The 14,777-nt window shown below is 46.3% G+C and overlaps 1 protein-coding gene across 3 annotated transcripts in view; it reads right to left on the minus strand.

The window, feature by feature from the left end:
• The window catches only part of Tiam1 (TIAM Rac1 associated GEF 1), a 350,431-nt gene that overhangs the window by 175,689 nt on the left and 159,965 nt on the right, over nt 1–14,777 (minus strand). The window contains exon 1 of one of the 3 annotated variants that reach the window (XM_060370702.1): nt 3,434–3,588. The exons of the other annotated variants lie outside the window; for them this stretch is intronic. The gene's annotated coding sequence lies outside the window, so the exon portion shown is untranslated. Of the gene's footprint in view, nt 1–3,433; nt 3,589–14,777 lie in introns of those variants that run through there. 3 annotated transcript variants of the gene reach the window in all.

Genomic DNA, 14,777 nt, shown 5'->3' on the forward strand with positions numbered 1-14,777 from the left:
TACCTGCCCGCCCCTACCTCATGGCTTGCGGAAACACCACTGAGCTGAATGAAACTCTACGATTACGAAAAACTCTCACAAATCCTTGCTAAACCATCCAAAATGATCCAAAAGTGATGGTGTCTGCCCTGCAAACTTCTACTGGATAAACACCACGGTAACACCAGTTCACATGCACTCAAAGAGGGGGTCACTCCCACCCCCAGGTCAGCCCCCGTAATTCCAGATGCATACATAGGATGCATGAATTTTACCACACATTCCCCCAGGACTGCTTTACCTGACAATCCCTTACAAGATCAAATGGCTTGGGGTTGGGGGACCTCAAAACCCAATATTCCTTTCTCAACACCAGACAATGGCCTCTGCCTGAGCTCTCACCTACCACCTCAGCTGTAACAGAAGCATGCTCTCCTGGTCTCAGCTGAGTGTGGGGTTTTTGTGATCATGCCACTTCTGTTCAAAAAGAAAGGCGAGAAAGGTGAGGAGGAAAAAGAAATGAGATGAGCTGAAAAATAATAATAATCTCAGGAAAGAATGGTAAAGATTAGAAAGAAAGAAAAAGAATCACTTTGCCATCAATTAACTAGGAAACTACAACTAAAACAGGAAAATTAAAATGTGTCCCTGGTGATCTACTCACTCATAAAGAGACTAGACTAAACAGAAAAAGCGTTTTTGTTTTATTCCATTTCCAATTCTATTTTATCATATCTCACTATTCTGATAGGCAGGCAGGACGAGAAGTGCTGAGCTTGGAAGTATGACAAGAAGGGATGGGAAACAGGAGACACTCGATGAGCTACCATTCACAAAGAGCCTACTGTGTGCCGAATCACATGAAAGGTGCCCTACCTAAATAGTCTCAACAGAATCTCAGCCACAAGTAGTTGTTGTATTTGTCTCATCACTGGAGACACGGACATTAACAGAGGTAGGCAGTTACCCCAAGTCCTCCCAGCTCACTGGCAGGGCCAGACCGCAAGCCCTTACACAGCCACACTCTCAAGAAGGCTGCTCTAAACTTTAAAACACTCAGGCTCATGCATTAAATATGAACAGAGATGAAATGTTCCTCCCCAGTCATTACCACAAATTTGTCTGCTCTTGCACAAGGTAAATGTGCATTGCCAAGAGTCTTGAATGCTCCCAACTTCACATTAAATTACCTCGAAGGCTCACGCACACGCTGGCTGGATGCTCCAAAAACAATTTCACAGGGCGTGCCACAGTGAATACACAAAACCCACCTTGGAACAATTTGGTCCAATATGTACGATGCGCACAAAAGAAGGTATGCTTTAATAAACAAACACACAATCAGCGTCAAAGACACAAAGACAAGTCCGTAATGTCTCCTTGCAGCTGTGAGACTCAGATGCTTGTTTTCAAAGACTGTCCTAAAATCTCTTTTGACAGCATCCCATAGGCAGAATGTTTTAGATATACATTTGAATGTTTTTAATTCAGGAAGGAAGTGGGCTTTGTGTGTCAAGTACAAACAACCCAAGCAGGTTCTTCCAACAGCAATAAAACTGATGACATGTCAGCTCACTGATCAAGAAAATACACACAACTGGGAAGGTGTGGCTTAGTGGTGTGACACTTGCCCAGATGCCATGGATTCAGCTCTAGTAAAAGACACACTCATTCACTCACTCACACGAAAGCATGAATGCACACAAGCATACATAGAAAGAGAGAAAGGGAACAGATAACCAATGCCAAGAATAAAAAGGGAAACATTTTTACATATGCCTCAGTATTTAAAAATAATCTATCCAATACAACTGTATACCAATATACTTTAAACTTAACAAGAGTTAGGAAATTTCCTAATTAGTTACTAAAAGAAAAGAATTTCAGTAGTCCTATATCTGTGACAAACTGAATTCATAACTTTAAAAGTCTATAAACCAAACAGAGCCAAACCAGGAGGGGGAGAAGAAGAACCAAAAGAAGACCATGATACAAGAATTGGAGCTTTTATAAACGTGGTTCCTATGGCAGACCTAACCCCAGCTCCAGCCATCTGTGTAACAGTCCCCAATGAGCCTTTCATCAGTGAATCACAGCTTCCCCTTTCTCTAAGGGTTATTGTTCCATGAACTCCATCCTTACTCAGTGTTGCCATCACAAGATCCAGTTCAGGCGCCTCCTGCAGAGAAACAACAGGTTCCTCGGGAGTGGGTGCCACAGCATCACCCTCACAGCCACCTACTGGGCTGTTCCTGGACACCTAAGAACCAGCCAGCAGGTGTGACAGCCTGGGCCATACCCCCACCTGTTCTCCCCTGAGACTGGTCTAGTTGGGCTGAGAAGTCAGTCACTTCTTTACATGCAGGTCCCACAGGACGGTAGGAGCAGCTAAGAACACCTCTGGTTCCACTCCCTCCAAACTAGCAAAGAGATTGTTGCAAAATGGATAGTTAGTTGCAACTAGCCACCTCGCTGTCTTTCTTATCCTAAAAATAATTTTATGAAGGATCAGCTATTAATAAGCATACAAAATCCTGGTTCCAAATACATCCCGTGATGCTGATGGGACTCAAAATAAGCAAAACAGGTATGTCAACCTAAACACTTCCTTCTGACCTCACACAGCAATTCAAAGACCACACACCCAGAAAGCCTGCTGAGAACAAAACCCAGGACCTGGGGGGAGTTTATGCTTTGCTAGGACATTGTCGCTTACTAAGACCCCCAATCCCGGTGCCACTCTGCAGCCGAACTTCCTCTTTTCACTCCACCCAAAATACGCTCAGGCAATGGATCAGAAGATAAATCAGCTGCAGAAAAAAAATGAACAAATGTCTCCCCCACGGCAAAGGGGCTTTTTACCTCAACAAACCTAAATGCAGGAGTAGTGGGAAAACGTGACTTCCCCGTGTCTCATTCCAGAGCTCCCATCCAGGTGCTGGTCCGGAGCCACAGCTTCAGAGTATCCCCAGTCCAGCCTAGAATCCCAAACCCCTGCAAGGGCATTCCCTCCAACCCCCACCCACCCCCACCTAAGACACAGCCGAACTGCCCCAGGCGCGCAGCAGGGTGGGTCTCGAGCAGGAAGCATCTTTAGAGAGTGTCAGACCGTCCCACTGTCCCTTTCAATGATCCTCATTCAGGCAAGAAAGATTCGGGTACCTTCAGAGCCAGAACCCCCTTCTCCCCGCCCCCCAACTCCTGGGAGGGGGTGTCAGAATCCTCATGGCAGCCTGCTTCCCACAGCTCAACAGAGAAGCGCAGCGCCCTAGGGGCGCCGCACAGAAACTAAACATTGCAGGGCTCTGGCCATTCAGGCTCCTAGCCCCAGACCACAGTTAAGGGTTCTGGGGCTCCCACCCATCCTCACCACAGCCTCATGCAGCAGCTCCCCAGAAGCACCCAGCGCTAGGAGATTCGCGGCTGGAAAAGGATCGAATTTTCCGAAGCTCACCCGTGGCTCAACAAGGCGCACACTCCCGGCTGCCTTTCCATCTCTTCAACTTCCAGTAACTGAAATCAGGAAGCTGTACCGTTCCCGGCTGCCGGCGAGGGAGTGGGTGTAACTTGTGAAGTTTCGTGCTATGATGAATCTGGTCATTTGGGTGTGTTGGCAAGAGCCTAGGACTCCTCCTTCTCCTCCTCCTTCTCCTCCTCCTCCTCCTCCTCCTCTTCCCACCCACCCCCGCCCCTTTCTTCAATTTAAGTCTTGCCTTTGGCGTCCCTTTGCCTAGCTGAGGATTCTGCCTGGCTGTCATTCAGTCCCAGCACTCTGCTTGCGTCACACCCTGGGGGCGATTTATTCCTATAGGGTCTTAACTATTTTACAGATGAAACTTGGGCGCTCTGCACAAGGCATAAGCTCCTGACTGCTGCTGCCGACAGGCGGCAAGACCAACCACACGTCTCTTAAAGGTAACTTCAGCCCCTTACCTGATCCCCAAGTGGCAGAGCCCTGGATATTCTGCAGGACAGACACAATTCCTAATCATTTGTTTTAGAAAACAGACAAGGGAGAAGGGGAAAAGAAACACACTTTAACAAGCTATCTTTTCTTTGAAACCAATGATAACTGTTAACATAGTGCAGACTATCCAGAAAACTCCAGCATTTCTTCTCTCTCACCCTCTAAACAGAAAACTGCCATATGTCTGATTCCCGTGAACAATATTTATAGGACAGTTTCTAAAAATTGTAGAGGAAACACGCTAACTTCATTCTCCCCTACAAAGCACTCCAAAGGGTGCTCTTCTCCTGGCTCCACCTTGGTTTCCAAACATTAGTGTCACTAAATAGAACTGCTAGTGGACCAGTGAGAAAAAGAAGCCTCAGGTGGCTGGTGAGAAAGAAGGAAGCAGTCACCACATAGCAAGCCAGAAATCTGGAGCAACAGACCAAACTGTATCCCAAAACGCTGAAGCGGTCGTGGATAAAATTGACAGATGAATAAAGCATTATCATTTCATAAGGTTGTTAGCTGAGCTGAAAGTCAGATATTGACCACACACACACACACACACACACACACACACTGCAAAGGACTTTCCTCAAAGACCCAGACCACAAAAATAGAAAAACAACAGTTCATTAAAAGAAGCATAATGACTCAAACGCCAACCAGAATTACAGGCTGGAAGCAATACCCTGGGGGGAAAAGTAACTGTGGTGCTGGGGAATTGTTAAGGAACTGTTCTACAGTGCTTGCCATGCAGATATGAGGAGCTGAATGAGACGCCCCGCACCCAGGAAAAAATCCAAAAATGTAGGTACAGGCATGCGCCAGTACCCCTAGTATTGTGAAGGCCAGCATAGGAGGACCCTCTGGGAGCACTGGCCAGCCAGTAGGGCTGACTCTGGGAGCCCCAAGTTCAGTGAGAAACCCTTCCTGAACATATAAAGTGGAGACATCCAAGGCCAGCTTCCACACACTAACACACAGATGTACATGTATACACACATACACATGTACACATATAAGTACACACACACACACACCACTGAAACTTCCAGGAAAGCAGTGATCAGAGTCAGTGTGGGAAACCACAAAGGCTTTACACTTGACAGATACATGCCCACATACACAAACGTAAGAAAGTGTCTGCCAGTGTTTGTGATCTTGTTAATCTGCACAGAGGTTGGCAGAAGACAACTACAGAAGAAAACAAACAGCACTGTGCCCAGGCATGGCTCCCCAGGAGCAAAATAAAGTGTTTCTATGGAGCAGGGTCCTAGACTACAGATGATTTACCCCAGGGAATATCTGTAAGAATCGTAGACTCTTTCCATCTTCACAGCTGGGGCAGCGGGGCAGATTCTACTAAGAAGAACACGGGCTGCTGCCAAACAGCCTGCAACATACAGGCCAGCCCCCAAAGAACCAGGCAGCCCCAAGAGCCCACAGTGCTGTTCTAAGAAAGCCCAAGACAGAGGTTGTCACCATCTACTACTATCTAACGTTTTCCTCGTCCCTGCGATATCTTCAATATTACAAACTCGGAATATCATTCTCTCTCCTTTGCACTGACTAGCATTTGATGGCTGAGAACCATCTTCACAGTCTAAGCAGAAGGTGGGATCCAGGACAACAACAGGAAAGCCCTTGGGATGGGGTGCAGACTCAGTATCCACACATTCAAAAAGCTGATGAGTGTCTGAACTGGGTGAAAGTAATAAAGAGGTGAGAAGAAAATGATTAAAATCAGGGTACCAGCCTCAGAACAGGAGCTGGGAGGAAGAGCCACGCTATACACTGAGACACGTGAAAGCAACAAAGACAGAGGAAGATCTCCCGTGGTCCCATCAGTCATTTCAGTGTTGGCAAGCACCAGCCTACGCTAGAGCAGGAAGGGTGTTTAATCTTGTTACAGTTTATCAGAAGAATGTGACAAATCACTTACGGGTAAAAGAACATGAGCTCCTCAGTCCACGTGGAGGAGAGTGGAAGGGAGGGTTTCTGTTCTCACCACTCCCAAGAAGTTTCCTCTCTGTTCCTAATTCACATGTACTTGTGTCAGTTTGTCAGGTACAGGCTATGTTTCCACGTCTGTGTACGTGGAGTGATTAACAGATCCTCCTCATGCATCTCACTGACTCTGGGAAACATTCAAGTGCCTGTTGCCCAGCTGTTTTGAAGAATACAATGCGTCGGTGACTACCGTCTGCTGTGCCCCAGATTCCTGAACTAACTGTAGCTCTGCCTGCTCCCTTCGGCAAGTCTCACCCTTCCCTCCCCCATCTTCCTCCAGTCTCCAGGAACCATTATTTCATATGTTGTAGTGTGCGTGAGAATGTCCTCAACACAGGCTTCTGCATGTCAATACTTGGTTCCCAGCTGGAGGTGCTGTTTGGGGAGGTGGTGCAGCCTCTCTGAAAGAAGTACATCAGAGGTGGCAGGCTTTGGGATTTCAGAGTCTCACTTCCAGCTCTCTCTCTCTGCTTCACACTATGGATCCCTCAGCATCCTGATCTGGTCAGCAAGCCTCCCCATACCCTCCCTTCCTCCAGTGAACCCTAAGCCCGCAAGCCATAAACTCTTCCTTCTAGAAGCTGCTTTGGTCATGACGTTTTATCCCAGCAACAGAAAATTGAGTAACACAGGAAGTTTATGGAACCTTTGGGAAATGCAGTGTGTTGGAGAAAATGTCACTGGGGGTTGGCTTTGAGAGGTCACACCTGGGCCCTAGTTCCTGTTTTCTTTCCTTCCTGTGGATAAAGATGTGATCGGCCAGCTTCCTGCTGTCAGGCCTTACCCACCATTATAGAATCTAACCTTCTGGAACCCAAAACCATATGAACGCTTTTGGTCATGGCATTTGTTTCACAGCAATGGAAAGTAGTTAATATACTATCCTAAGAAGCACATCATTTGACTCTTGGATCCCACAGAGACTTTCTTTCTGAGCTAAGTTGAGAAGAAGTGAGGAGTAAGCTGCTGTAGATGGTGTTAGTCTGTTGTCTTACTCAGTACCTCCAAGAAGATAGTTTGCTCATTTTGAATCCCTCGGAAGCCACACTTGGGGCAGACACCAGATGAACTTATGCTGGACTGAACTGTCAGCTTCCATCTCCTTCCCTGTATCTTAGGCAGGCCTGATGGTGGAGTTCCCTATGGCTGCTTCCAGAGACCACCAACCACCAAAGACTCCTTGAAGTCTAGTCTGAACCATCCATGAGGATATAATTATCTAGTAACAAATACCTGCTACTGTAGTTTAGTGCCTGGAAATTTTTGAAAGACCTGGACTGAACGGCTGTTGACACAGGAAAACCCACCAACATCTGAACAGAGTAGGCTCCAGGCAGTGTGGACCTCTCAGAAAAATATCACTTCCCATCAAAACATGTGCTTCTGAAACTGGAGGGCTGTCCAGGGAGAGCCCAGCAGGAGGACCCACCATATACCAGACCTATGTGCATCAAGAAAGATACCCAGCCCTCTTCATGCTCTTAAAAAGTCTTATGCATTTAGGAAAAGAAAATATCATGTAATTATGTGAAGCAAATTGGACTTGGGCACAAATACACAGTAATTTCTGAACCAAAGAAATGTGTCCAGTAGAGGGAGCACTGACTAGTCCCCAACAGTTTCTCAAGATCAGAGTCACCATGGAAATGATGCTAACTGATCCAGTTACAAAAATAATCTGCTATTAATGAAAGTGAAAACACCCTTGTAAGATATTTCTGAAACATCAGAACTTCATCGCCTGTAAAAGGTCTTCGCTTATCATCTGGATATTGATACAAGAACCAGCAAAATAAACATGGTAAAAGGCCACATTACGTATATGAAGAAATATCCAGAAAAGGCTTAACCTCTCTGTTTCCATGTCTTTCAGTTAAATTCATATTCCAATATGAATACCTCGCTGGTTGTAGCAGTGCATGTCTGTAATTCCAATAGTTTAGAGTCTAAGGCCGGGGTGTCTGACTTCCAGCCAGCATGGCCTAGAGAGCAAGACTCTTGAAAGAAAAGAAAGAAAGGAAGGAACGAAGGAAGGAAGGAAGAAAAGAAAAGAGAAGAGAAGAGAAGAAAAGAAAAGAAGGAAAGAAGAGAAAAGAAAAGACAAGACAAGACAAGACAAGACAAGACAAGAAAAGAAAAGAAAAGAAAAGAAAAGAAAAGAAAAGAAAAGAAAAGAAAAGAAAAGATCATGTTGAGGTTTATCCATGCATGCTTATTTATTCTCACCAAAAACTTATTCAGCCCAGTCTTTGGCTTGCTGTTTCACACATTAGGTGTGTAAGAAGAGCTGACTTCTAACATTTCTGTCCTGTTCACAGGCCACTGCCCTCTGGATTTCTGTTTAAGGGTCTTCAGAACCAATTTGCTGAGGAATCCAGTCAGCTTCACCCACAACGCAGCAATTGATGCAGGTAAAGTCTACTGCGTAAGTGCTGGGACCTGCAGTGACATTTACTTCCAGGGCGACCAGCTCACGTAGAGGGCTGAGGGGCTCCAAGTGTGAAGCAGGAGGAGTTCACACCAACCTGCTTGGTCCCTGCAACAGCCTAGCAGCAGCAACGCTGGAGAGCAGTGATCACCTCCTCAAATTAGGTGCTGCCCGCAAGGTTGTCAGGTGGCACAGCCACTGTGTGCAGTTCTAAACACACATCTCCTCACCAAGCCTGTGGAGCCACCACGGAAGGTGAGCCAGCGCCATGGAAAGACATCCTGTGGTTGGTTACAGGCTAACTGTCAAAGCCAATCATTTATATCTAAACCCAGCTGGAGGGGTAAATATGAATTCATGCCTCCCACTCTCATGCTGGATCATCAGAGAATCGGCTTGGGAACGGGGAAGGTTTCAGAGCCCTTTACTTGGCCCAGACGAGGCCTTACTCCTCTCTGAGAGACAGAAGGGCTTCCATCACCCTCACAGGTAATGTCTTACTGCACAGGTACTATTTAAATCTGATTTCAGAGGAAAATAGTCACAGCCTCATATTAAACCCTGTGCAAACCAACTTAGAAATTCCTTACGGCGTTTTCTCTCTCCAGAAACTGAACACTTGAGAAAGATGGAGGACTTTCCTCACAAAAATATAACATAAAAAAAAAAAGAGGCCAAGAAAACACCAATGGCCTTTAATGCCACCTCCATAGTGTCTTGCTGGGATAGTGTGGGCAGTTCCTTTGAATCTGAGGCTTCAATTTTCTCAGCGACCGAATCATGCTGTCCAATTTACTCTTTTCCATATCCCTAGTTCTATCTTCCAATTATATTCTTCCATGATCTGAAAACTCCAATTTCTGTCACCACCTCAATTTAGATTTCCTCACAGAAGAACAACTTTCAATACACCAAAATAAAAAGTTTCAGGCTTGCCAGTGGCCCACATACTAGTAACTGCAGCCAGCTCTGTAACATGAAGGGTGATGCGAGAAGGACAGGAAATGTAAGCAGGAGATACAAAGAAGGCAAGTGGCTGGGGGGTGGGGAGCGGAGAGCCTCAGTAAGTGTAGTAAAACATAGGGGGCCAGATGCTGCTCTGCCCACGTGCGAGCAGTGGGCCTGTGGATTCCAAGGATGCTCTGCACCTTTCACAAGAGGTCCATGTGGTTTGTGGGGGCAGAGCATCTGGGCTTCCCCTGGTGTGGGATCTTTCAGACACCTCTCTGCTCAGTGGCAATAAACAATAGTCATTGTCATGGGGCACCGAGAGTAAGATAACAGCATAGCTGAAGGAAGAGATAAGGGCTCTGCACTGCCTCCTCTCAGGGTAGAGGCAGACTTCCTATCCTCAGCACAGACTCTTGGAAAAATTGGTTGGGAGAATTCCCACTGGGGAGGGCACACTGGAAGAAGCAAGGACATGAAAGACAACCACTTGCTCCAGTCCAGGCTTCGGCAACAACCAGATACAGGCCAGAGGGAGCTACGTTTTCCCTTCAGTGAAATGAGACAGGGGGATGGATAACTACTGGCAATGGTCAGATGAGGTTACAGGGCACGTGCCCAATACTTCTTTAAATGGTAGGAACAGTAATATGCCCAGATCATTCTCAGTCACGAAATAAGCCAAGGCGGTATCTCCAGCAACCTCCGTGTTTGCAGTGTGTTCATATGAATAGTGCTGCTTGGACCATGCACAGATGTAACTCAGACTCTAGGTGTGGGCTGGATGGGGGCCAGGGCTCGCAAGACTTGGAGAGAGTTGGTCAAGTCCTCCCAGAAAGCAGCTCATGTGAGGCAGCAACAAGGAGAGCTGCTGAGGCCCTTGGACTAACACCAAGGCGGAACAATTCAAAAGCATTTGTATTTGTTAAGCATGGACTACAACATGATTTGCTTTACAGTGAATCCAGGAAAAAATATTTCATATCTTCCAAACTAGACATACTGCAGTGTAGTGAGAATTCTGGAATTTACTTTTTTTTTTTTTTTTTCATTTTAATCCCAAGTGTAGGGAGGTGGGGCTGCTTCGGACTGTCCACAGCAGCTGACCACAATTTGTCCCATGCTCTGGCAGAAGCGATTGTGTGACATTTGGAATTCTGGGAACTTTTCAGAGGGTATACAAATGCTAGAGCTCCCTCCCCCCAATAGGCGTGGTGGGTAGTCATTTAGGGAAGTTGGTTTTGGTTTGTTAGTAGCTACGGCCAAAGAAGAACCAAAAGGAAAAAAATTGGATTCAGGAACTTTCCTAATTCCTCTCTCCCCTCTGTCTTTGTTTCTCTCCTATCTAGTGTTAGGGAGTGAAATGGGGGGGGGGATAAAGAGTGGGGAAAAGAAGAACCCAAAAAGTAGCAGAGACCAGTCACACTGCAGGGACTACAAGAAAAGGAAGTGTATGATACCGGAGAAGGAAGGAGAAACCGAGCTCTGGGGAAGGCAGGGATGGGAAGGGCCACCGCAGAGGTCTGTTTCCCACACCTGCCACCTGCCAAAGTTCTCAGCTCCTCAAAGTTAGGAGCTTCTTACAAATAATGGCTTCAAAATGCACGAGTGAGAATACACTAGTCTTTCCCTCTGTCTAGGAATGTAGATGTTAGCTCTTAGCATCTCCAGAAGGCCTTGCCACCATTTCCTCTGAAATCAGTTATTTTCACCCAAGGAACACACCAAGCTTGCATCCCAGATATTACTATAAGGCTTGAAGTAGGGTGACAGACACATTGCCGGGTCCCAGGTCTGGGTGTAAGACCCCGAATCAGGAGTCTTACACATTCACCACAAGGTCAGAAGGAGGACGCAAATTGCTGAGGCAAAGGCATCTTCATCCAGACCAACTTAAGTCATGTCAGCTGCTTAAAATGTTCTTCCACAAAGTGATCATTAAAAGCAGCATATGCATATAAAAGTTGAGGCCCCCAACATAGCCCAGGTAAAAATAACATTCAGCAACTTGAGAACTCATAAGCAAATCATAAGAAGTAGGTGCATGAGAAATGTCTTGTCCCAGCCATAGACAGGCAAACAAGAGGCTGGGTGGACAGCCAGGGAAGAAAAGAGGCAGGCAGTGGGGATGGCTGAAGGCAATCTGACTCCAGATAACTACTGTGGCAGATTCAGCAAGATGGTGAGGAAGCCTCTGGGAATGCTGGACAGAGGCATTCAAAGCAAGGAATCATGACAGCAACTTGCCACAGACCAAGCTTTCCCTAGTTCTACCATGAAACTAAAATTGCATATCTGAACCACTGTGGAACATCATCATGAATATTCATTGCAGCCAAAAGGTGGGAACAACGCAGCAACCCACAGCTACGTAAGCTGCTAAGCAAAACGGGGCATGTGCCCATGATAGAGCATTATTTTGCCACTGAAAGAAATGACATTCTCACAAGAAATGCAGCATGAATGGACCTTCATTATCTTAAGGAAAATATGTAAGGTGCAAAAAATTAGAGCATTACAGGTAAATGGATAAGTTCCGGACACAGACAGCAGTGCAGAATGGCTCCCACGGCTCATATGTTGGATGCTTGGCCTCTACTTGCTAGAAGTTGTTCTGGGAAGGGTTAGAAGGAGGTGTGTCATCTGGGAGTGAGTGGGCTTTGGTGTTTCAAAAAGCCCACACCAGGTCCAGTCTCTAGCTCTCTGTCTCCAACTTTTGGATAAGGTGTGCGCTCTCAGCTCCTGCTCCAGACCCATGTCTGCTTGCTACTGGTGTGCTCCCCACCATGATGGTCATGGACTAACCCTCTAAAGCTGTAGGTGAGCCTCCAATTAAATCCTTTCTCTTTTAAGTTGCCATAGTCATGATGTCTTTTCACAGAAACAGAATAACTGAGACAAGCAGTGATGGCTGCACAGAATTAAATATGTAATTCATGTTACTGGATTATATATGATTTATTTAAAACATCATCAATTATAATAATAGCATTAACTGTGTTACACAGATTTGAGGTTTTTATAATTTTATGAAAAGTATAAGATTATTTGGTTCAGGAGTGTGTGGTTTTTCAAGCACTACTGACTGCTGACAGCAAGAGTCAGGACTCTGCAGACTGTAGCCCACCCTTACTTCCTGCCTGTGGGTTCTCTCTGGCACATCACCTTGACCTTCACCACGCACCCAGAAGGCTGCCTCAGTGTAGGAGATGCACTGAGCCTGTCTCAACTATCAAATTAAATCTCTCAAACTGATGAAGAGGCAAATGGGCACGCCCTCTGGCAATACGCCAGGTGTCGCAGCTGGACAGAGCATATTTCATGTGGGCCTCGTGTCCAACAATCTTTGTGAAGCGCAAATTTCAAAGACGATCAAGGAACCAACTGAGTTGATCATGAGGGATCATAGTGAGGGAAATGAATAAAGCCTAAGTTATCAGCTAAGAACACTGTGAGGCCAGAGATGATGTTCACACCAGAGAGACAAAGACCCAGGGATGCCAGGCAGTGAAGGTGAGCGCTTGGGACAACATGGTACTCTCAGCCCCCATCCCCCACCTGTATAAGGAAGACATGACAATGCTTCCTTCTGAGTTGCTGTGACAACAGCTTCTATGACAATGATGACAGCTGGCTTCTTGAGCATGTTCTCCATGAAAACCACGACACTTGAGATGACACGAGAGACGGTTCACCTGTATTTGTACCACTTCCTCAGGACAGTTCAGCTCAGACAACCAGTGACTGGACCCATTTTACAGAGATTAAGGCACAGCAAGGCTCCATGAACTGTTCAAAGCCGTGAAAAAAGATGGGCTGGGTATGCAATTCTAACATAGCTGTAAAGTTGTAACTAACATAATTGTAAAGCTGGAGCCCAGACCTCCTCAGCCCCACCACTGCATGTGGGCAGCCAACCATCCTGCCAGCGTGGACTTTGGCATCCCCATAGCCCATGAGTTTGCTAATATCCTCAGGTTCTAAGTTCACAAGGTCAGAACATGTAGTATGACTCCCAAAGTCTGTGCTTCCTCACATGGATGCCTTCCACATGTATGTCATCCTGAGGCCAGATGCAGCCTATGGGAAACATATGCCAGGCTTTGTCATAGAGCTCCACAAAATTAATCATCACAGCATCTGACAGAGATGAGTGCGGGAGATATGGAACCTGAGCAAATCAAATTGAGCAATAAGATAAGAATATGAGTAATCCATGGACAGGAAGTGTAAGAATGTGTTCACTGGGCCAGTTCACCAAAGCAAGGTCGGCAAAGGGCTTTGACAATGAATCATTAGGTGGCTGTTTTATACTGACCTATTTGTAGCCCCTGCCTCAAGTGCTAATACTGGAGCTCTTAGTAAGCAGAATCTTGCTCTCTATTCAAGCATCCCATACTCTCCCAGCAGAACAAGGTAGGTGACCCAAACACAGAGGCTGCTGGCACACCACTCCTGGTACATGTCTTAGGAGCTACCCATGCCAACTACTGTGAGGTAGGTCCTACCAGAGAGTTGACAAACATCTTACCACATCATCTCAGGCACATCGTCTATCTCCCGATGCATGGTCGCTAAGCGGAAAGAGTACTCATCGAGGGACCCCATGCTGCTGGACTGTCAGCATCTGACCTTTACTTTCTCAGCTGACACACATCCACACATCTTGCTTACGCTTGAGCTCATGAGCCAGACTTCTGACCTCTCTCCAAGCCAGGCACTTGGGAACCCTGGTTCTTTTTCTGGCCACAGATGAATCCAGCCCATTAAAGAACAACTGTAATCCTTGCATGTGTAACTTTCCACTAGCAAAAATGAGTCGGGTCAGCTGCTCTCAGCTGCTCTGAGGTCATCAGCCTCCTAGAGAAATACCCAATAGCCACTATTCCCTCAGACCCTCACTCTCCACACACACACACACACACACACACTCACAAGTAGCCATTCGCACACTGACCATTTCCACTTTGATTCATACTAGCATACACATAAGAACCTACCGACTCTTACTGAGGCAATAACCAAAACAATGCCCTTGGCCTTTAGCATCATGTGGGGTTTTGTTTCCATAAGGACATGCCACCATCCAGACCAGCCTCCCATGGCGACTTGTTCTTGCACATACATACATCTGACATTGAACTTTAGATCTGTGCTCACAGACAACTCTAATCCCTAGGATGTTTTCTTTCTTTGTGCTTTCTTAGAGTACATAACACACCATAAACTTTTCATAGTTTGCCTTTATTTTATTGATCCTGCCTGCCCCAACCAGAATGAAAGCTCTACAAAGACAGCTACTCCTGACACTTCTGCTCACAGGAGACGTGCCTAGAAGTGCTTGCTACGTCGTGGACCCGGGGTAGTGACTGCGATTCTCTACCATGCGACAGCCACTCCACACCAGACGCACTCCCCTGAAGCCACAGAAGCAACTTCTTTCTGAAGCAGATACAA

This window comes from Meriones unguiculatus, chromosome 17, assembly GCF_030254825.1.
Source record: "Meriones unguiculatus strain TT.TT164.6M chromosome 17, Bangor_MerUng_6.1, whole genome shotgun sequence".
Taxonomy (NCBI): Eukaryota; Metazoa; Chordata; class Mammalia; order Rodentia; family Muridae; genus Meriones; species Meriones unguiculatus.